A 25463-nucleotide genomic window follows, 5' to 3' on the forward strand; every position below is an offset into this window, starting at 1 on the left:
TCTCTTTCCTCTCATCCTCTACTTCCTTATCACTCACATCCTCCACTACTCCTTTAGCTCTCTTTTCTGTTTCAAGGCTCTCCTTCCTCTTTCTCCTGGTGAGAACCACCTTGCATTCCTTCTTTGGGTTCTTCTCTGTGTTCACCACAAAGTTCCTAGTGGATTTCTCAGCCAATTGCTTAGCAAGTTGGCCCACTTGCACCTCCATATTCTTGATGGCTGACTCAGTGCCTTTATGATTGGAAATAAAGACTTGCATGAACTGAGTCAGGGTGTCCTCCAGCTTGGTGGTTCTCTCATATAAGTTTGGGCCTTGATTAGGGGGTTAATTGGACGGTCCTTCTCAATCCTTGTTGAAGTTGTTCGCAAGATGAGTCCTCCAACCTTGACCTTGGTTTTTGAGAGAAATTGCCTCCCTGATGATAACCAGGGTCCCCCCCATGGTGATACCCCTGGCGATTTGGATTAGCCATGTAGTTGACCTCTTTAGATGCGTCTTCTTGAGTCATGCACATACTTTACTCATGAGCTCCACCACATAGGGTATATTCCCCAACTTGCATCACATAGGATGAAGCAGGCTGCACATAATGCAACTGTTGAGGAAGTTTGTTCAATGCCTCCGTGAGTGTCTCAATTTTCTAGGCTAAGAGTTTGTTTTGAGCTAACAATGCATCTTGAGAATGAGGTCTTTAATTTAATCTTTCCACCAGCACAAGCATAAAAGAGTTTCTTAGAATGGGGTCGTAGGCCATCAATAAATACATTTAGCTGAACTGGCTTACTAAACCCATGAGTAGGAGTTCTTTGAAGTAGACCACAAAAGCGGTCTAGAGCTTCACTCAATGACTCATTAGGGAATTGGTGAAATATGGAAATCTCTGCCTTCCCCTCGGCGGTTTTGGACTCTAGGAAATACTTCTCCACCACCTCCTCCCAAGTTCTCAAACTATTTTCCTTGAACAAATGAAGTCATCTTTTTTCTTCACCTCCAGATTTAATGGAACAAGGTCGTCCTCTGAAGTTTTACCTCACATACAAGAAGGAAATCAACTATAGAACATGTCAACAAGGTGAAAGAAATAAATACAAAACAGAATTAAAATAAAGAATGATTGCTTAAAATTAGGATATGCAAACTACCGAGTACAGAGGACAAAGTCCCCAACAGCAACACCAAAAACTTGTTAACTCCTTGGCAAGTATACCAATTTGTCCAAGTAGTAATTTAAAATGGTAAGATCAAGTGTCAAGTCCACAGGGACTTTGACTGTACTCAGGGTTTATATATGTCCAATTTTAAGCAATTAATGAATTGAATTGAATATTTATTGCATGATGACACATAAATGTAAATTTGACATGAATTAAACTATAGAGTTGGCATGTGCAAGGGTGAGAAAATAAACACTCGGAGTAGTGAACTGACAGTTGACGTAGAATTACGGGCATGTTGGGTGCTCAGCCTACTAGAACTACTCTTAATGAAACATAAATGATTTTTCTCTATTTAATATTATTTTAGTTATTACCTACATCCATTAGCATACTCTAGCCATGATTCCTCACATGAAAAAGCCTAGCTTGCCTAATTTTTACTCATAATCCCTTAAGAGATAAATCAGACAAATTGCATTATTAACATATATGCATAATTTAGGCTAAGTAACACCATTTTATCCCTAGAGATGGATTACCTAGATGTTCTTTTCAAGTTCTTAAGAAATAAACATTTTCCAATGCCTAAACCTTATAACACTACACTAGCATGGGTGATCAAGCCATAAACGTGATAATAAGCACATCAAAGAGGCAATAATATTGAAATAACATTAAATAGATAATTAGAATCATTACATCAAGAGTGTTTGGTTGCTGAGCTTCCAACAATGAGGGGTTTGGTATCTCATTATCATGAAAGGGGCAAATGAAGTGGAAGAAAATGGAGGAAGATGGAGAATAATGGAGATGGAATGCTCTAGATGAATAGTTCTCTCCACTGGTCGTGCCCTAGCTCCTGCTGCCCAATAGAATGAAAAAAAAAAAGTTCCCTCCTCCTTTTCTTCTTAAAACACAACACAATCATGTTTTCGACATATATTGTGTGCTGAGCGAAATGACGCACTAAGCGCAATGCAAAAAAATCTAGTTGGCTTAAGTGACCATGCTCTAAGCACGCACCACGTGCTAAGCACGCTTGCACGTGACATCTAGCTTCCCATGAGGCTTCTTGCGCTAAGCGGGGTTGTCATGCTGAGCGGTCCTTATGCTCTGAGCGCGACTCTCGAGCTCTTCCATTCTTTTCCATGCCTTCTAATGTATCTCTACAAAAAGTATACCATCAAAAACACTATATATTTACTAGCTTTAGCATCTACTGGATAAAAACTTAGAAAACGTTAAATTCCTAATGTTTAAACACAAAAGAAGCAATAAAAGAGGCAAAAATTAGGTAATTGCTATGTGATTTAAATACACAAATTACGTATACATAGCAATTATCACCATGTTTTGGCTTTAGTGGTAGAACCCAATTTAGGTTTTTGGATTTTACTTGCACAGAAAAAAAAACATAACATTTTTTTTTCTCAAATGGCATTAAAAAGTAATAGTTTTTTTTAAAAAAAGAATTATTGGGAGCTCTTCTGCTAAAACTCAAACTCCAACATGAAGAACTGTTGAACAAAAGAGTAATGGTAGATCTAATGGATAGATATTCTTATGCTCAAAAGCTCCTTTAAAGATGCTCTAAGTTAACTACTTATTACATGACCATGATTGCTTAAAATAATCAAGCAATTTATATTTATAGTTCTCATTTTTCATTGATATTATACAATTCCTTCATATATGGGGGATGTGTGTGTGACCACATTTATCTGCATCATCAAGAAAGATATATATATATATATATATATATATATATATATATATATATATATATATATATATATATATATATATTAGACTGACAATATAAACATATTTGAAATTCATTTATGTAAAATTTTTAATATATTTTTTGTATCACAAAATTGAAATGTATTATTTTTTTTGTTTGAACTGTAGTTTTTTGATAAATTTGATTCGATGATGACTTTTTACATATAATTAGTGTAAATGTGACATTTTTTATAGCATTAATACATATAATCGATGTAAAAAGTTATGCACATAAAACCAATTTTACTCCGAGAAAAATAATAACACATTTAAGATTATGTGATGACAAAATAAGGAGGAAAAAGGATTAGTAATTGCAATTATTAACAACAAACATCAAACAACTTGAAGAAAGCCTATCAAATTAAAATAAAAGAATTCAAAAAATGGCACTGAGAAAGCGTAAAATACTCATAAAATGGAAACCTTCTTGATGGCAGCAGCAACAACTTCAGAAACAAGGCCAGGATTTGACTGCCAAGTTCCCAGACAGACTAAAGGGATCTTGGCGCCGGTGTTGAGGTCGAAGAATCGAATATCGTTCACCATTTTGTTTTATGAGTACAGAAGAGAGAAAGAGTGTCCACAGTCACTCTCTTTCATGGGGTAGGAGATTTATAGTGTTTGTTTCTAACATGTACGTTTTCAGTGCTGCAAGAAGACGAGAGTGTTGTTTCTAAAAATAAGTCAGAGGGTGTCGTGATAGTTTTTAGTTATATAAAATATTCTTTCATACAATATATAGATAAATTAGTGATAGATAACAAAATTTATAAATTCATTAACGATGATATAGATAAAATTATAAAATTAAATTTAGGGAAGGAATTAAAGAATTATTTTATATTTCACTGTTCATTTTCTTAAAATCTAATCATTTTAATATGAAATTAAATTATTAAATTTTTTTAAAAATGAATTATATATATATATATATATAAAAGTTTAGTCACTTGAAGAAGTCATTAATTAAACATATACATTAGTTAAACACCAAATCTCTCTACAAATATTAGTGGCTCTTGACTCACTTAAAAAACTCATTTCCTGCTCATTCTAGACATTTTTAGCAAATCCTTTCAAGAAAAAAGTATTATATATATATATATATATATAAAATCAAATCTCTCTACAAACACATTAGTACTACCAAAAAAACACAATCTACATCGATTATTTTAAACATACTATGTCGGTTACGCGACGTCGTTGTAGAATGTGTCGTAAAAAACTAATGGGTCTACGACGACAGTTAAGCACGATCGTCTTAGAATGTACTATGCATTCTAAGACGGTCCAAACTTGAAGACCGACTTAGAATGTACTGCATTCTAAGACAGTCGTAGCATGAGACCGACTTAGAATATATAATACTTGCTAAGGCGGTTATCTATAAAATCGTCTTAGAATGTTAGTTCTTTTTTTAAAAGTTTAGTTTATTTATTCTATGGTTGCAGCTACAAAAGGCCTCTCACTCTCTATTTTTTTTTCACTCACCAAAAAGATCAAAGAAGCAACCATGTGTGGCGGACCAAAGAAGCAAAACCAAATAATTAAAACACTTTTTATGGATTAATATAAAGAAACACTTTTTTTATCACAGTAGTGAAAACGAGCACCTAAGAAAGTAAAATGATTGCAAGGCTCTATTAGGATCTATTATGCTTGTCAACATGATGTATCCCCTCTCCATCTGCTCTATTAGGATCTTTAGTTGCAAGGCTCTCAAAACAATATCCTACATAACATCTAGTTTTCTACTTTGCCAATATCTTCCGATGTCAATTAATTTGAATTTTCCAGCTTGGTTCCAATATAAGGCATTATTTCCAACCATAATGAGGGAAAAAGATGGTGTGAAGTGGATGCAAACCATTTTAATTAGCTTGATACCACAGTCACACACTTCCCTTGACCAAGATGCTTTTCCATTTTCCCTAACATGTACCCTTTTTTGCTTTATTGATAACATTTTCTCTCACACAGATGAACAAACCGAGATCATCTGCCTTGATTGCTGCTTCATTGATTATATTAAAGATTTACATATCCAAACATCATAAATAAAAAAGCATGTAATCTTACCTCCTGCGATCTAAATCACTTTGAGGTTTTTCTAGTAATTTATGCACATCAAGATAGACAACACCATTCCTTTTGTGCACTCCTATTTCCCAAGGCTCATGACAAATATAAGTTGTTGCCGGTATTTGCAAAGACAGGAATAATTAGTTAATACTCATATTCTCATCACTTGAAGTTAAATTGAACAACAACACACAACTCACAAGGTTATCACCACTTGACTTGGAAATTTCTAAAATGCCAAAATCAAACAATCCAAAATGAATAATTACCTTGTTAAGATTGTTACACAATGTCTGCAAAAATGAAACAAGATTGATGTATGACCATCAGTAATTAATTCAGCAACATATTAAAATATTTTGAAAACATATATCATGATTTACTTCATACCACAAAATGAATGTTTTGAAGTGGGATATTTTTGTCTCTAATGCAAGCAAGAAGATCACAAAATCCCTCTGAGCCTAAGTCTGCTTTACAAATTAACAAAAGAAGAAAAAAATTACTAACATAAATAGCAATGTACAATTGAACATTGTTTCTCATGCACAAATCATCCAAGTAGCATTTCAAAATCTAACTAAATTCGTAAACCAGAAGATTAGGTTATAGACAAATCACATACCTTTTTAAGGAATGTATGTATCATAAACTTCATTCAAATAAGCTCCAACATCCTCAGTGATATGGCGCTTAAAAAGTCTCTAAATAAACCGGGGGGGGGGTGTTTAAATGAGCATAATATCACAACAGACCATTGCAAAGAGAAACAAATAAAAATAAAGTAATCATGGATCTCAAACAGCTTACCAAGCTACGATTGCCAAAGTATACTTCTCCGCCTTCTGCACGACTGTAGCAGGCAACTTCACAAGGCTATCAAAATAATCCACAAGGATAACAGAAGAACCACTCCTGGCTCCGAACCCAGATCGGTTCTGCATGTTCCCAATCCAATTCCTTCAAATCTGGGAAATGTATAAGAAAGTCAAGGCCGCTTTTTGGATAATGGAGGAGGTGGACCTCTCGCAGGACCTCTGCCATTGGGCCACCCTCAGCGACGGCGAGCGCCCCTTCATCACCCACGTCCTCGCCTTCTTCACCGCCTCCGACGGCATCGTCCTAGAAAACCTCGCCGGCCGCTTCACCAAAGAAATCCAACTCCCGGAGGCCCGCGCATTCTACGGCTTCCAAATCACCATCGAAAATATCCACTCCGAAATGTACAACCTCCTCTTAGAAACCTACATCAAATACTCCACAAAAAATAATCGTCTGTTTCGCGCCATAAACACCATCCCATGCATCATCAAAAAAGCCCAGTGGGCCCTTCGCTGGATTGACGCCTCAGAATCCTTTGTGGAGTGCCTCATGGCATTCGCTTGTGTCAAGGAATATTCTTCTCGGAAGCTTCTGCGTGACATTTTGGCTCAAGAAGCGCGGGTTAATGTCGGGGCTCACCTTCTCCAACAAACTCATCTTGCGAGATTGGGGGCTTCACTGCGACTTCATGTGTCTCTTGTACTCGCTTCTTGTTGGATCAAGTGGCCTCAGAATAATTAAGAAAGAGGGGTTGAATTAATTATTAATGTGTCTTGACTAATTAAAATTTATCCTTCTTAATATTACTAGATTCAATTAAGCTTTACTACTAAGTTATGAGAAAGTAAAGAACAGAAACAACAACTTAGACAAAAGTAAAGCGGAAATAAAAAGTACATAGTGGAAAAGTAAAAAGTGTAGGGAAGAAGAAAACAAACACAAGTTTTTATACTGGTTCAGCAACAACCCGTGCCTACATCCAGTCCCCATGCAACCCACGGTTCTTGAGATTTCCAATAACCTTGTAAAATCCTTTACAAGCAAAGATCCACAAGGGATGTACCCTCCCTTGTTCTCTTTGAACAACAAAGTGGATGCACGCTCCACTTGAACTGATCCATAAGAGATGTACCCTCTCTTGTTCTCAGTATTACAACCCAAGTAGATGTATGCTCTACTTGTACCACAAAGGATGTACCCTCCAATGTGTTAAGACAAAGAATTCTTAGGTGGTTAGTCCCTTGAATCTTTGTAAGGGGAAACAAAAGATATCTCAAGCAGTTGGTCCTTTGAAATCTTTTGTTCAAAGGGAGGAGGAAGAATCAAAAGAAATCTCAGGCGATTAGTCCTTTGAATTCTTTTGGCAAGAGGGAGAAGGGATGAAGAAGAAGAATAGCTCAAGTTTTTGGCCAATGAACTTTTCTTGAATAAAGAAAGTATTGAACAAAAACTCTTAGAAAGATTATGAGAAATGAATAAGAAAATCTGAGTTTGAATGAAAGGAATTAGTTTCTTTTAAAATTCGTGCCAAGGTCACATATTTATAGTCATTTGATGACTCTAGTTAAAAGTTTATGACTCTTGGCAATTTCTTCAAAAACTAGTCACTTTTAAAAGTTGTGACTCTTTTGAAAACTAGTCACTTTAAAAGTTGACTCTTTTGAAAACTAGTCACTTTAAAGGTTGTGACTCTTTTGAAAAAGTCTTCAGAAATAAGTCACTTTAAGAATTGTGACTTTTGGTAATTTATTTTTCAAAATAAGTCACTGGTAATCGATTACCATTATAGTGTAATCGATTACACATCAACAGATGTGACTCATCATGTTTAAATTTAAAAATCAAAATGTTTAGCAACACTGGTAATCGATTACAAGTATTGTGTAATCGATTACACAAGTTTGAAATGATTTGAAATTTTTTTATCACAAGTTGTGACTCTTGAAATTTGAAATTTAATGTTTTAAAACATTGGTAGTCGATTACATGATTATGGTAATCGATTACAGCTTTGTAAATCAGTTTGAAAAGAATGTTGACTACTGGTAATCGATTACTGACTTCTGGTAATTGATTACCAGAGAGTAAAAATCTTTGGTAAAAGATTTTTCTTTTTGAAAAATTCTCTTGATCAAAATTGTGCTATTCAATATTTTGAAAAACTCTTTTAATACTTATCTTAATTGAGTCTTCTCTTGATTCTTTTTACTTGAATCTTGATTCTTGATTGAACGAGTCTTGATTGAATGACTCTTTGATTCTTGAAACTTGCTTTGATTGAATGACTCTTTGATTCTTGGAACTTGCTTGACTCTTGATTCTAGACTTGAGTCTTTGGCATCATCAAAATAATCTTGGAAAACATTGCTTCCACACTTCTCAGGAAGAAACTTAGTGAGGAGCGCGTGAGGGAGATTATGCATGACGTGGTGGAGATTGAGAGGAAGTTTGTGTGCGGAGGTCGAGGGATGATGGGTTAGAGAATGCTATGGCATTGTTAGGTTTCTTTCTTTCGACGCTTTTGAATGCCAAGGGACACCACAACCTTTATGAAAGAGTGTGGATAAGACTAGTGAGATAACGACAATGTTTTAATAAAACCCGTCGTAATTTTTATGACCAACACACATTCTAAGGCAGTTTTCAATAACCGTCTTAGAATGTGTGTCGTACAAGGCTTTTTTTAATAAATAATTTCAAAAATGCCACCGGTTCATTTTCTAAGGCAGTTCTAAAAGAACCGTCGTAGAATGGATGTCGTAAAAACATCCATTTCTAGTAGTGGTGGCTCAAATAAAACGTTAGAAAACAAAAGGATTAAACGGAAGCTTTTGATAGAGGACTAAGCCAAGGAAGACAACAACCTAGAGGACTCCATAATCAAGAAAAATGATTTTCCAAAAATTGAATTATACTAGATGTAAATAACCAACAAGACATAATTTTTTTTTTAAAATATAGGTATGTAAAAACTAGAAGGACTTCGAATGCAATTTTTTTGTGTATTTTTTTGTGCCTTTTTTTTGTCTTTGCACTTTTTTTTGGCACAAAATTCAAATTTGAATGCTAATATGTGATTGGGTAGATCCAAATCTAGACTATAATAGAATTTTTGTCCAAATTTGAAAACTGAATTTCTTTCTTTTTTTACTTCTTTCTTTCCTTTTTTTGCACGAATTTTGATACTATATATATAAAATAGATGTTGATACTAGATAGAGTTCAACAGAGAAAGATATACTCAAAGAAATAAAACAAAGGAAGATGAAATAATAATATAGAGTTAAACAAAAGGAAAAGAACAAACAAAGATGAAGGTGAAGATCAAATTGGCCTCCTTGGAGTGAAGGTGAAGATATTGATACTAGATTGAGGGAGTGAAGGTGAAGATCCTACTTTTAGAGGGACTTGTGATCTAGAGGTGTATCTTGAGTGGGAGATGAAGGTTAAGCAAGTCTTTGCTTGTTACAAATAGGAAGATCAAATTGCCCTCCTGGAGTTTGAGGTATATGCCTTAGTGTGGTGTGTCACACCCTCTACTCCGACATATATATATTTATATAATATCATACATGAAAATACAAAATTAATTAAAATGATTTGATTCAATAAACATAAAGGAGCTCACATGAGTAAACTGTTCAAATTTGCGTTAATCACCAAATTAAAAACTTATCAAATAAGGATATGAAAACACTCTGGCCCAAAGCAAGTGTGACACCCTCTACCCCAACATACATATTTTTATAATATCATACATGAAAATGCAGAATTAATTAAAATGATTTTATTCAATAAACATAAAGGAGCTCAGGTGGGTAAAATGTTCACATTCGCGTTAATCACCAAATTAAAAACTTATCAAATAAGGGTATGAAAATATCTCTGACCCAAAGCAAGGCCATCCAATTTTCTTTTCAAAAGAAAACAAGTTAAGCAGTGGAATAACATAAAGTAACATGTTTAGAAAATTATGCAAATAATACAAAAACCTATGTCCCAATGTCACATCTTATCATAGTATTGTGTTCCATAATCCTTTAGCATGAGGTTTTCCATAGCCATCCACCTAACCATCTACTCCCACGAACACAAAGTTCGAGATCATCACAAGATCCAAACACAAACAACACACAAGGAATGGGTTATCACATTCTTAACTAATAGATGAAAATAGAATAACATAGATACACATATAATATAAATGAAATACAACTTACTTAAACACAACTCACGTCATCCCACCACTTATCGTGTGACATCACATCTCAACACACATTTTCATATCATTCATATACTCAAGGATCAAAACACAATATCACTCAACCAATTAATATCGATTGATACACAAGCATGATGCAACAAATATACTAAGACTCAATCCTACATGTAATGTGGTACCATATTAGTGAAAAACCTTGTCGGGCACCTTGGAGTACATGACAAGGCAAACCATACAGTGGTAAGTAAGGTCACTCTCACTAGTTAAAATCATAGGAAGACCAATCAGGGTCATGCTATTTTGCGAGAATGTTCCAACCATGTGGGATCGACACATGCTTAAAGGAGTACTCAAACCGGGTGTATTTACCCTTAAGGCTAGACTTCGAAGAGTCCGTCAGGGCCTTTCCCTCTTGATTTAGGTCCAACCCAGAAAACATTTTAGCACATAAACTCTATCTATAGACTGTTCAAAATAGACGACTCCTCAATTGTTCTCAAAATAATTTTAACTTGTCGCGTCTCAAAGTGATTAAACTCGTCGGGTTCACATTGTGGATCCTATCATAATACTCATTACGCATTAACTCGTCACCCTTAAAGGGTCTTATAGTCATGTGATTGTACGATTCATAACTCGTTGCCCTTAAAGGTTTACTAGAGCTCTCAACAAGATATGCCTTAGAAGGAGAATTAGATTTTCGCAAATATTTTTTAGAAGAACGATGTTTATCCTCAATGCAGAGATACACAAGCAAATCATTAAAGGTGAAACGTTTATGTTTATGTTTCAGGCTTCGAGCAAAATCAGTCCATGAAGGAGGCAATTTTGAAATCATGAAAGCCACAAGCATAATGTCAGACAAAACAATTCCTTTTAATTTCATGTCATAAACAAAGTTTTCAAATTCATGGATCTAATCTGAAATAGATTTTTCATCAATCATTTGAAATTCAATCATTTTTTCACAAGAGTATTGACTTAAACCTTTTTAAGCAGATCAATATTTCAATTCAAGTGCTTCCCAAAACTCAATGGAAGTTTTAGTATGGCAAAAAGTCTTATATATGTTATCAGCCAAAGTACTTAAGATGCATCCATGAAATAAAATATCTTTATCAGAATCCTCATGCTTAGTGGTAGAAGATTTGGTAACATCAGTTTGGACTATATCAGTAGAGGAAGTTGAAGTTTTAATTTCTCTTTTAGAAATCACCATATATAAATCAAATTCAGTAAGCCAGAATTTCATTTGTTGTTGCCAACAAAAAAAAAATCACCCGTAAATTTTTCAGGCTTACTAAAAAGGGACTTAATCATATCCATGATAGACATTTTGATAAAACAAAATGCTACTGCAAAAAAGACTATGCAAGAAGAAAGTGAATTTTTCTTTCTAAGACTATTAGAAATAAAATAAAATAAAAGGAATAAATGAGAATAAGATGAAAAACCTTAAACTAAATAACAAAATAACAATATCAAAGTAACTTCAAAATATGAAAGAACATGGATTAACAATGCAATATAACATACAATAAGTACAAAGGAAAAATAATTTTAAATGAGAAGTTTTAAATAGCCTGGGTTGAAGAGCCCAAACGTTATTCTTAGAGAGAAAATGCCCCCACTACACTAGTAGGAGAATCTAATTGCGCTCCTCTCTCAAGATACGACAACCCGTTGGTTCCGATTGTGTGCAATGAAAGGATCCCCGAACCTTCTGAACACCAATGCTCTTTCTCTACAAATTTTTTTTTATAAGAACAAGAAGAGAAGAAATTCAGAAGGAAATGAAAAATTGTTTTTCTACTTATGTTTCTGATTAAAGGAAGAGAGAGATATATATAGGCATAGACTTTCTTATGCAGAAACACAAAAAACAAAGTAAAACTACTACACTTACACACTTGCTAAAGATAGGAATTCAAGTTTTATGTAAAAATCCTAAAACAAATATTTTATTTTATAAAAACAGAATTAATATAATATATTTTTATAATTTAAAAGTGGGTATAGGCTTTGGTTTTGTGTGCAGGAACCATCATGGAAACACTATGGTTGCTGCAACAAAGATGCTTCAACAATGCTATTCTCCAAAAATTGTAGAGGCTTTGTGTATGAAGTGGGCCCTTCAAGTGGCAAAGGATATTTCTCTTCACTCTTTTATTTTGGAGACAGATTACTTACAACTGGTACATGCTTGGAAGAAAAGAAACAAAATTTCAAATTCTTATTTTGATGGCATTATAGATGATTATCTTTTGTTAGGCACTGAGGGATTATACTTTGATCTTCTTTTTGAAAAAGAACAGCAAATACAGTAGTTGATAGTTTTGCAAATTTAGCTTTTGTCTACCATGATAGATACTAGATAGAAGAAGCACCTTATCAGGTTGAGCTTTTATTAATAGTGGATGTAAATAACCAAGTTTTGGTTGAATGAAATCATTGTCTTTCAATTAAAAAATATTAATTACTCATTTGGTCCCTATAGTTTCACGATTCATACCTTTTAGTCCTTATAGTTTAAAAGTGATTTTATTAATCTGTTTACATTTTAATTCAATTTTAGTTCCTATAATTTAAAAGTGGTCTTTTTAGTTCTTATAGTTTGTATTTTAATTCTCTTTAAGTCCCTATAGTTTGAAAGTGATCTTTTTAGTCCCTATAATTTATATTTTAACTACCTTTTAGTCCTTACTACAAAAAAATATAAAAATAATTAGTTACAAATTAGTAATAAATTATCAACTATTTTTTTACTACAAATTATCTTGCGATAAATAGTTACAAATTACTTATTAATATTTTTGTAGTTAATTATAATTGATAATATTACTCATATTTTGATGGTAAGGACTAAAAGAGAATTAAAATATATAGTATAGGGACTAAAAAGATCACTTTCAAACTATATGGACTAAAAGGGAATTAAAATTTAAATTATAAGGACTAAAAAAACTACTTTCAAACTATAGGGACTAAAAGAGAATTAAAATGTAAACTATAGAGACTAAAAAATCACTTTAAAACTATAAGAACTAAAAGATACAAATGATGAAACTATAGAGATCAAATGAGTAATTAAACTAAAAAAAAGACTAATCACAAAAATCAAAAGCAATAAGACTGCTAAAGCGTCATATACATGCCATGTGCTTGAAGGCTACCCCTCCAAATTAATTTCTAGACCCCTAGATATTCAATTAATGACTTTGCTTCAAAACCACTCTAATATTTTATGACCAATCAAACATGGAATGTTGGAACTTATGTAGCTTGACTTTATTCCATTGCCAGGATCACACTTTTATTAGCTCCAAGTCTTGCAGTGAAAAAATTGGCCTCCATTAAACACTAGATCATTCTGTTATGACCAAATAGTCCTCAAAATTGCTAACCCAACATTGGACCACATTGTTAGTCGATGAATACGACTAACTTTTGTGTATAAAACCTGTGTATTTTGTATCAAACTTTCCCAATTTATGGTTGTTTTGTAATATTATAAGTACTTTATGTTAAATGTAGGTAATAAATAATTTATACTTTTGTTTTGTGTGTTTAATAATCAATTTCTCTCAATTTCAGGTTAAATAGGAACCTTTGACAAAGTGTTGTTTTTCACTCTTTCGCTAAGCCAAGCTGCTGGCTTAGCGAGAATTCGCTAAGAGCAACCTTCAGTGGCTAAGCGGGAGGAAGAATCCAGAAGAAGATGAGTTGCCAGGTTCACTGAGCGCACTGCTCCAGGTCATCAAGCGCACCGCTTCAGCTCATTCGCTAAGTGAGAGAAGCGCGCTAAGCCAAAAATTACTAATGTGCACTAAGCGGTCCATACGTGTGCTAAGCACATGAGCATGAAGAAGGCCACCTATTTAAGCATGAAATCAAATTTGCAAAGGGAGTTTGGCATTTTTCTTGAAGAAGCCTCTGCATGCATGAAAGTTTGGCCTTGGCTTGAAGCTTTTGCATGTTTAGGAAGTTCTAGAGAGAGAAAGGTCCAAGTTCCAAAGAGTTCTGAGAGATTTTGCTGTGTAAAGATCTGTAGAGATGCGAGTTTGAAGCAGAAGCCGTTCTGAGAGCTTGAGATGAGTTTGTGAGTGATTGTGAGATCCTAGAGGTGAAGGAGACATCCTCACCACTTGTGTTTTTGCATTCTTTCATCTTGTTCTTCTCTTTGTTGTAAATGAGGTTTCTGGACTATGGAAAGTTAAATCCTCTGTTGGATCTTCCCTGTAGGTACATGATGTAAATATATTTCTATCTATGTAATGATGTTTTGTGTGTTCTCTGTGCTATCTGCTTTTCATTCCAGTGTGCTTTTACCTTGATCACGTAGAAGCATGCTTTATTAGGGTCATTCAATAGTGGGAACTGGTTTGATTCTAAAGTCCTTGATAGTACGAGACTAAGTTGTTGTGCTATCACGAGGGATCGGGGTACAAGAACTTAGTTGTGTATGTGTGTCTTAATGCGGTTTGGTTGAGTTTATTCTTACAAGAGGGATCTTCAGATGAGACTTGATCAGGACTAGGCTAGGCTATCATGAGGAATCGAGGTCTAGCAGTCCAGGAGACAACATAGGAATGCATGAGCATTGTTAAATAGAGAACATCCTTTTTAGCATCAGGAACCTATGAGAAAGACCAACGCTTTCTCTACTTGTTTTTACACAGTATTTCTCTTGCATGATTTTCTTTCTTTTTGCCTAGATAGTTTAAATACATGTTCATAACCACAATTATATTTTCATACCAGATGCCTATTTATTGAAATAGCTTGCCAGATAACACAAGTTCCCCGAGAGTTCAATACTCGATTCTTACCGTTTTATACTACATGTGCGATCCGGTGCACTTGCCGACCGCGAAAAAGTTTTTGGCACCGTTGCCAGGGAACTTCTTCTTATTTGGGAAGTTATCTCATTTTTAGGTGTATATTCTTTATTTGTTATTCTTTTATTGTTTCTGTGAATATTTGTTCTTTAATTTATATTTATCTTCTCTAATTGAACTGGATAACCATTGCTCTGTTAGTACTATTTATGCATAGATCTCCTACAGGTACTTTAGTTCCTTTGGACTTAGAAATAGAAGTTACACTAAGAAGGAACAGGGCTGAAAGGAGAAGGAAATTGTTGCAAGATAGAACAGTTGCATCCATTCTTGAGGAGGAGACTCATTTTTCTGATTCATTATCACCTGATTCACCATCATCAAGGGAATCCGCTAATCAACATTCTGAAACTGCTACCATGGCAGATGAGCATGATCAGAGGACTACCCTTGAGGACTATTCAAGTGGTTCTGTACCATAATTTTTCACTAGCATTGCACGTCCGGAAGTGCAAGCGCACAACATCACCTACCCACATTCTTTGATCCATTTGATACAAGGGAATTTATTTCAAGGATTACCTAATGAAGATCCCTATGCACATTTGGCAACATTTATTTAGATTTGCTATACTGTTAAGATTGTCGGTGTACCAGATGAAGCTATCAGACTCAACCTTTTCTCATTTTCACTGGCAGGAGAGGCCAAGAGGTGGCTCCACTCATTCAAAGGCAACAATCTTAAAACCTGGGAAGAGGTTGTGGAAAAGTTCCTAAAGAAGTACTTTCCAGAATCTAAGACTGCTGAAGGGAAGGCAGCAATATCTTCATTTCATCAGTTCCCTGATGAATCCTTAAGTGAGGTGTTGGAGAGATTTAGAGACTTACTGAGATGAACTCCCACCCATGGATTCTCCGAGCCAATCCAACTGAATTTGTTCATAGATGGGCTGAGACCACAAACCAAGCAATTACTAGATGCTTATGCTGGGGGAAAATAAAGCTGAAAACCCTAGAAGAAGAAACTGAGCTCATAGAGAACATGTCAGCCAGTGATCATGCCATTCTGAGGGACAAAACCCATCGACCCACAAAGAAGAGCCTATTGGAGCTAACATCACACGATGCTTTGTTGGCACAGAACAAGTTGCAATCTAAGCATCTTGAGATCCTAACGGAACCACTTGGTAAGCTGCCAACTAAACTATCAATTGGACAACCTACACATTCTTCTGTTTTGCAGGTCACAGGTTGTACCATGAGTGGTAAAGCTCATGAGACAAGCCAATGCATCCCCATTGAAGAAAACACTCAAGAAATTCATTTCATGGGGAATCAGTAGAGGCAAGGGTACACTCAAGGAGGATTTTCAGGCTTTCAGCAAGGTCCTTATAATCAGCAAGGACAGTGGAGGATACACCCTGGCAACCAGTTCAATAAAGACCAAGGTGAATCCTCAAAGAGGCCAATTCAACAAGGGCCTAACATCTTTCAGAGGAAAACTAAGTTGGAAGAGACCTTGACTCAGTTTATGCTGGTAACGATGTCGAATCATAAGAGTACTGAGTCAGCACTAAAGAACCTTGAAGTACAAATGGGACAACTGGCCAAGCAGATAGCTGACAAGTCATCAAACAACTTTGGAGAAAATACGGAAAATAATCCTAAGGAGGAATGCAAGGCTGTGATGACCAGGAGTAAAAGGTTTCTGGAAGCTGAGGATGAAGAAAATGTGGTAGACAAGAAGCAAAGGGGTGAAAAGAAAGGTGCTGAGGTTAAGAAAAATGATGTGAAGGGTAAAGAGAATCAGGAAAAAGGGAAGAAAATAATGTTCCAAAATAAAGAGATGGAGGACCAAGAAAAAGAAATAGAAAATGAGAAAAATGAAAATTAAAAAAATAAGGTTGTAGAGAAGAGTAGAAGTGGAAAGGCTGTGGACAAAGGTGTGGAAGTACCATATCCTGTGGTGCCTTCCAAGAAAGAAAAAGATCATCATTTGGCAAGTTTTTTGGATATTTTCAGGAAACTGGAAATAACCATGCCCTTTGGCGAAGCTCTGCAGTAGATGCCACTCTACTCTAAATTTTTGAAAGATATGTTGACAAGGAAGCATAGGTACATTCATCAGGAAAACATCATAGTGGAAGGAAATTGTAGTGCTGTAATCCAAAAGATCCTTCCACTTAAGCACAAAGATCCTGAGAGTATAATTGTTCCTTGTTCAATAGGAGAAGTCAATGTGGGAAAGGCTTTGATTGATCTGGGAGCCAGCATTAATTTTATGCCACCCTCCATGTGTAGAAGACTGGGAGAGTTGGAGATTATGCCCACTTGAATGACTTTGCAATTAGCTGACCGCTCCATTACTATGCCCTATGGAGTGATTGAAGACGTGTTGGTCAGGGTAAAGCATTTTATCTTCCCAGCAGACTTTGTGGTCATGGATATCGCTGAAGATATTGACATCCATGTAATCTTGGGAAGGCCGCTCATGTTGATTGCAAGTTGCATAGTTGACATGGGGAAGAGAAAGCTGGAGTTAGGTTTTGAAGACCAGAAAATTGATTTTGACTTGTTTGTGGAAGACAAGCCTGCTCCATAACACAATGTTTGCTTGCAGGTAATGGGAGAAGGTCAAGAGGTTCTGAAGGTGAGAACCAAAACATGAGATTGCCCAGAGAGGTAAAAGTGTCAAGCTAATGACATTAAAGAAGCGCTTCCTGGGAGGCAACCCAGTTTTAATCTCTGTTGTGTTTGTTTTTCATGCATTTGATCATTTGGAACTTGCTATGTAATGTGTACATAGGAGTATATCAACCAATCTTTGAATGCTTAACATAAGGGTTTCAATTTCATGGAAAAAGGACTGAAAAATAACTTAGAAAATCTTTTTGAAAAACAGTCCTTTCGCTAAGCGCAAGCCTCGCGCTAAGTGTATCTCTGTTCATGCGCTAAGCCGCGAGTCATGAGTGCTTAGCACCCAACCCTTGCATCTGAGGCTGATTTGGTCTGCTAAGCTGGCCAAGGTTGAGCTAAGCTAACTTTGATTCAATCTGAATTCAGCTAAGCTTCAGCCTTATCGCTAAGCAACAACTTATTAGTGGCTAAGCGGGACCTATTGTCGCCAAGCGCAATTCCTTACGGCCATAACTGAGGTTGATGAAGCTAAGTGCCAGTCATGGCAACTAAGCGAGATTCATTGCGACAATACGAGCACTAAGCGAGTCCCTCTCAGCTAAGCACATGCTCCTCTGTACTTAAGATGCATCATTTTAGCTAAGCTGGCCAGAGCCAGGCTTAGCGAGAGTTGCAGCTTTTCTAATCTGTAGACCTCACTAAGCAGACTTACTTTCATGCTAAGTCGAGTTTTTTTTTTAAAAAAAAATCTCGAATTTGAAACATCGGCTAAGCGCACATGTTCGCTAAGCGAGCCTGGTTGAGAAACCAAATGTCTCTCTTGCTCGCTTAGCGCAACAATCCGCTAAGCGAAAGTATCGAAACTACTTAAGTGAGTGTAACAGTAGTTACACTCACATTTGCCAGATTACAGAAACCTCGCATCTGCATTCTCTCTCTCCAAAAAATTTGCACATTTTGCATTTGTACTCTCTTTGTGCATTTTCGACTTTGTAGCATCAATCATACACCGTCCAAGTAAGTTCCTTGATCCTTTTTCTCTTTTTATTATCTTAATTTTAGGGTTGAAGACGTTAACTGTAGCTTTAGATTTTTATGGTTTTTATGTTTTGTTAAGATTAGTTTAAGATTAGGGCTATGTAAGGTTGTATACTAAATTGAGTATGGGGCACACATTGCATCTCTGATATGCCTTTTAGAGGCTTGAAAAGTGCGAGAAAACAAGCTATGTTTTATGCGTTTTCTCGAAAACACGATGAACTCGCTAAGCGAGCATGCGGCGCTAAGCGAGTTCATCAATACTCATTGTATATAAGCTTTATCTGAAAAACTCACTAAGTGCACTAAGCGAGTTCATCTTTTGAGGATGAACACTCATCCTTCTACTGAACTACCTGTGGCTAAGCATGGCTGAATCGTTAAGCCCAGGTAACTTAACCAATTTTTTTGGTAATAGCCGCGCGCTAAGCCGAGCATTCCTGTTCGCTAAGCCAATTTTGCAAACACTAGACCGTAGCAATTTCCGCTAAGCGACACTCCTGTGTCGCTAAGCCCAATGTCATTTTTGTGAAGCCCGCTAAGCGACCCATGTAGAAGCAAGCTTCATGATGATGAATCAAGTTGATTCTAGTTTTAATGATGACAAAGATGATGACAAAAAGCCCAAAGAATGATTTCAAGATTAAGTTCAAGATCAAGATTAATTTCAAGATTCATCAAGAAGATTCAAGATTCAAGAATAATCAAGATCAAGATTCAAGACTCAAAGATTCAAGAATCAAGAGAAGACTTAATCAAGATAAGTATTAAAAAGTTTTTCAAAACATTGAGTAGCACAAGAAGCTTTCAGAAAATCATTACCAAAGAGTTTTACTCTCTAGTAATCGATTACAAGAATGTAGTAATCGATTACCAGTGTTTTTAAAATGTTAAGATTTTCAAAATTCAAAATGAAGAGTGACATTTGTTGATGTGTAATCGATTACACCTTAATGGTAATCGATTACCAGTGATTGTTTTCGAAAAACTCATTTCCAAAAGTCACAATTCTTCAAGTGACTTGTTTCTGTAGATTCTTTCAAAAGTCATAACTTTTTAAGTAATTAGTTTTAAAGGAATTGCCAAGAGTTACAAGTTTTGACATGAGTCATCAAGAAATTATAAATATGTGACCTTGGCATGAGCTAGGTTAATCTTTGGCCTAGTTACTCAACTGGACATGAATGTCGGAGCCCTCATTTCTGAGCAGATTACTTCTATGGTCCAGTCTAACTCCTCAAGACTCGGGTTTCCTGCTCTTATCACAGCTTTATGCAGGACCAGAGGAGTTGACTCCGACAGTCTTGTCTTTGAACGTCTGAGCCCGGTCATTAATTTGGCCTACATATGGAAAAATTGTTGGAACCCTGATGATCCAACAATTATTATTAGGGGGGCCAGAAGACCAAGGGCAAGGCCAGCTGAGACTCCTTCAACATCAGTAACTCCTCCTCCAGCTCGTATTGCAGTAGCTCCTTCTACCCCACCTCCTGTAGATTTTCAACGTCTTGAAGCCATGCTTCGAAGCATACATTAGGGGCAGATTATTTTGCTGCAATGTCTCCAACTGGTAGCACCTCCAGACCCAATCCCTACAGTAGAGAAATTTAATGAATGGGTAGCCTGGCCAAGGACTCAGCCTCCTCCTCACAGGGACGACGAGGATCCCGCCGCTCAGGTCCCACATCAGCCATCAGATGAGTCATCAGATTCTTCCACTCCTAAGCCCTTGATCAGGAAGAGGAGGGTAGTTGTAACTCAGGAGGTTACAACCACTCCTGAAAAGTCTCCTGAGGCCACTCCAGAACCTCCGACACTAGTGGAAGATACCACTTCTCCACAATAGGCAGCAGACCCTTCCACGCCTAAGGATCAAACCACCCCAGTCCTGTCTCCGAACACCTCTCCTATAGCTACTCCTGTACTTCATTTGTCGGAAGAGGAGGAGGGTCAGACACAGGACACCCAGGACCAATCACAGGATCTTTAAATTCCTGTTGATTTTTTGTGCTTTTTGATCTATTAGTATAAATATGGTTTTAGTATATTATTTACTTCTTGTTAGTTCTATATATGAGTAGTATAGTTGCTTATCTTGAAGCATCATGAACAGTTTAACTTAACTCTTGATGGTATGGCAGTGAAGTAGTTTATTTATTTTGTGAAAATGGTGGTATGCCTTGTTTTAAATTGAATGTATGCTTAAGATGAGATTTGTGTTTCCTTTCATGAGTTTGAGCAAATGTGCATGTTGAACAAAGAAAGAACAAGAGTGTGAACTTGAAATTAGAATTGTTAATCAGTAGACAGACTGATTGTGAAAGAAAAACTTGAACCAAAAACCGGTGAGAGTGTGACCTTAAACTATGAGTGAACGAATAGCTGTGAGTAATAATCTTTGCACGAATCTCTGAATTTTAGAATGAAATGTATAAATGTGGACATGATGAAGGCCATGATTGTACATACACAAGCTCTCTGACCAAATAGCTTACCTTGAATGATACTTGTATCTTTTGCTCCCTTGTATAAAGCTTATTGATTTGTCATGAACTGAACCCTGGACTTTAAATGATCATCTCCTAATACCTTGTTTAGATCCTAGGAGAGCATATGGTTTAAGACAAATTTACTCTAAATTTGGGGGAGAAAAGTTGGAAAGAATGAAATGAAAAAGGTTAAGCATCAGCACACACAACAAATAAGTTGTATGTTAAAAAAAAAAAAAAAGTTGTGATGTTACAATAAGGTCAAAAGCAACTTAAGAAAAGGGAATAGTGAGAAGGCTATTTTTACAAAACAAGAAAAGATCATTGGGATAAGTCTAGGATTTGTGCTCTCTTAGAATCTAAACCTTTGAATCCTAGAAAAACCAATGATTTTTTGTAGCCAAACCTCACTACAAGCCTGAGAAAGTCCTTCTGATTTTGTTTATACATTTCTGACTGGATGGCATGAGATGAAATACAAAGATTGGACCTCCTATTAGTTGTTATCAATAAATAGCTTAAACACTTGTGCTTGAGTGAAACAGTAGCCGTGAGACTGTGGTTTGAGCTACTTTCCTTGATATTTGTCTTATGATTAACTTCATCTAACTATATAGTTCACATTTTGTTCTTCTCTTTGTCTAGCTGCATATTCTGTGAAAACAAGTGATAGGTACACATTGCTTCATCTTTCTCATCATGCAATCAATAAATTTTGATGCATACACTTTTGTACATAAACACTGCATGTTTTACCACTTGAGGACAACTGAGCTGTTCTCTTTTGCTTGAGGACAAGCAAAATTGTAAATTTGGGGGAGTTGTTAGTCGATGAATACGACTAACTTTTGTGTATAAAACCTGTGTATTTTGTATCAAACTTTCCTAATTTATGGTTGTTTTGTAATATTATAAGTACTTTATGTTAAATATAGGTAATAGATAATTTATACTTATGTTTTGTGTGTTTAATAATCAATTTCTGTCAATTTTAGGTTAAATAGGAAACTTTGGCAAAATGTTGTTTTTCACTCTTTCGCTAAGCCAAGCTACTGGCTTAGCGAGAATTTGCTAAGCGCAACCTTCAGTGGCTAAGCGCGAGGAAGAATCCAGAAGAAGATGAGCTGTCAGGTTCGCTGAGCACACTGCTCCAGGTCATCAAACGTACCGCTTCAGCTCATCTGCTAAGCGAGAGAAGCGCGCTAAGCCAAAAATCACTAACATGCGCTAAGTGGTCCATATGTGCGCTAAGCGCACGAGCACGAACAAGGCCACCTATTTAAGCATGAAATCAGATTTGCAAAGGGAGTTTGGCATTTTTCTTGAAGAAGCCTCCACATGCACGAGAGTCTGGCCTTGGCTTGAAGCTTTTGCATGTTTAGGAAGTTCTAGAGAGAGAAAGGTCCACGTTCCAAAGAGTTATGAGAGATTTTGCTGTGTAAAGATCTGTAGAGATGCGAGTTTGAACCGGAAGCCGTTCTGACAGCTTGAGTTGAGTTTGTGAGTGATTGTGAGATCCTAGAGGTGAAAGAAACATCCTCACGACTTGTGTTTTTGCAGTCTTTCATCTTGTTCTTCTCTTTGTTGTAAAGGAGGTTTCTGGACTATGGAAAGTTAAATCCTCTGTTGGATCTTCCCTGTTGGTACCTGATGTAAATATATTTCTATCTATATAATGATGTTTTGTGTGTCCTCTGTGCTATCTGCTTTTCATTCCAGTGTGCTTTTTCCTTGATCATGCAGATCATGCTTTCTTAGGGTCATTCAACAGTGGGAACTGGTCTGATTCTAAAGTCCTTGATAGTACGGGACTAAGTTGTTGTGCTATCACGAGGGATCGGGGTACAAGAACTTACTTGTGTATGTGTCTTAATGCGGTTTTGGTTGAGTTTATTCTTACAAGAGGGATTTGCAGACGAGACTTGATCAGGACTAGGCTAGGCTATCATGAGGAATCGGGGTCTAGCAGTCCAGGAGACAGCATAGGAACGCATGAGCATTGTTAAATAGAGAACATCCTTTTTAGCATCAGTAACCTATAAGGAAGACCAACGCTTTCTCTACTTGTTTTTACACAGTTTTTCTCTTGCGTGATTTTCTTTGTTTTTGCCTAGATAGTTTGAATACCTGTCATAACCACAGTTATATTTTCATACCAGACGCCTATTTATCGAAATAGCTTGCCAGATTACACAAGTTCCCTGAGAGTTCGATACTCGGTTCTTACCGTTTTATACTACTTGTGCGATCCGATGCACTTGCCGGCCGCAAACACAAATAACCACTGCTTCCCTACTTGTAATCCTACCAATAAACTGCCAAAATAGATCCTCAACTTTAATCGATGGCACTGTCTACACACCACACCATGCTGCACACTTATAGCGCAGACAAGATGTACATTTGCATTCAAAAAATGGTGTTGAACCGTCTCATCATTTTCTCTGTAGAAAAGGGACAACTTACATCATTATTTTGTAGTAAAACCCCTCTGTTTTAGAGAGCTACTCTTTCGATAGCTTGTTCAAAGCTATCTTACATGCTAGAGCTATTGTTTGGTTAGCCCATTCCAGATTACAGTTGACACTAGATGGCTTTAGATTTGGGCTATTACCGTCAACAACCGAGTATGGGGTTTTTCTTCATGCACCCAATCTTTTTCTTGTACACCCAATAGATTTTGGATAATTTTAACATTTTCCTTCGATAAAGCACATACGGATTATCGATACTTAATAACCTTATGGATATCGAATCCATAATAGCCTTACAATTTATATAAACCTATGATTTTTAATAGCACATATACAAATTTTAATTAAACCTATGATTTATATTTACAATTTATATATGTAAAAAAAATACATTATTAGATCAAAAATTTATATAAATATATTAAAAATACATTATATGTGTATTAAATATACATTAGATACATTATTATGTAAACTTATATGTGTATTAAATATACATTAGAAATTTCAGTGTTATATATAGTGACAAAAATTATTTTATAACATAATTGGTCTATTAGCTCAGTTGGTTAGAGTGTTGTGCTAATAATACGAAATTCACAGGTTCAAGTCCTGTATAGGCCATTAATTTTAAATGAATTCGTATGGATTGCGAATTTATATGGACTCACACAGATTGTGAATCTGTAATGGCCTTATGGATTCACAATTTGTATGAGCTTTATGGGAGGACAATGTTGGAATTGTCCTAATTCTTCCAGGTGTACAAAAAAAAGGCTAGGTGAACAAGGAAAACCCCCCGAATATGGAGAATATATGGCAGTTGGCTCAATAGACTATTGTGGCCCAATATCACTACTTGATGTCCTACTTGCTCCTTCCCATTATTGTTACCTCGAATGGTTACATTGGTATGGTGCATGCCTAGGGACTTTTTTCCTCATCATTGGAAGAATGTGCTAAGTGATCCACTTTTTTTAGTACCTTAGTATCATATTCTGCTACTTTCTCCCTTTTAGACGTATAATCCCTTTAGAGAAACTTTAGTGGTAAATCCCAAATTGCGATCTTAGATCACTTTTTGGTAAACCCCATAGCACCACGTAGGATTAAAGATCTCTTAAGATCTGTTCCATTTTTTTTTCTTTAGTGGTAGATCTCATTTTGAAATCTTAAACAATTTTTTTGTAGGTCTCACATGGACCCCACTTTTAAATATTTTATTTAATTATTTATTAAATTAAATAATTAATTAAGTAATTAATTTTAATGAAACATTGAAGAAAAAAATTAGAAAAATGAGCATAAATTTAATTTTTTGACTAAATGTTAAAGAAATGAAAAATACATAAATTAGATAATAAAAAAAAATTGAAAAACATTAATGTCAAAGAATAATTAAATTTCATTATTGTTGTGACTGTAAGGTTCCCAAATATGTTCCACCAAGTCTGCTTGAAGTTGTTGATGAATTACTCTTGTATGCATAACATGTCTTGTTTGCAAGTATGTAGTAAAGTCAGGAAGATTATCACAAGATACTTCAACATTTGAAATGTCATTTTCAACGTGATCATAGTTAACACCGACATTACCATTGAATGTATCTCGTTCGTCTTTGACAATCATATTATGCAATATAATGCATGCCAACATTATATCTTTCATTGTATCTATGTTCAAGGCACCCGATGGACCACATATAGTTGTGAATCAAGATTTAAGTCACCAAATGATTGTTGTGACATCCTGGAAATTTCTACCCGGAATTTTTGTAAGCGGTGTATTTTGAATGATTATATCTATATATATATATATATATATATATATATATATATATATATATAAGTATTATTCAATGTATATGCATATATGTTCCTGGTAGAAGTAGGAATAGTGAGGGCAAGATACG

The 25463-nt window shown here is 35.7% G+C and overlaps 1 non-coding gene and 1 pseudogene across 1 annotated transcript; both read left to right on the plus strand.

Moving 5' to 3' along the window:
* Positions 1–5821: 5821 nt before the first annotated feature.
* On the plus strand, positions 5822–8333 carry LOC100808413 (ribonucleoside-diphosphate reductase small chain-like; annotated as a pseudogene).
* Positions 8334–24101: 15768 nt separating this feature from the next.
* Positions 24102–24175, plus strand: TRNAI-AAU (transfer RNA isoleucine (anticodon AAU)). Its single transcript has one exon. It is a non-coding gene; the product is annotated as a tRNA-Ile (tRNA).
* Positions 24176–25463: the final 1288 nt, after the last annotated feature.

The sequence above is a fragment of the Glycine max genome, chromosome 3, assembly GCF_000004515.6.
Source record: "Glycine max cultivar Williams 82 chromosome 3, Glycine_max_v4.0, whole genome shotgun sequence".
NCBI lineage: Eukaryota > Viridiplantae > Streptophyta > Magnoliopsida > Fabales > Fabaceae > Glycine > Glycine max.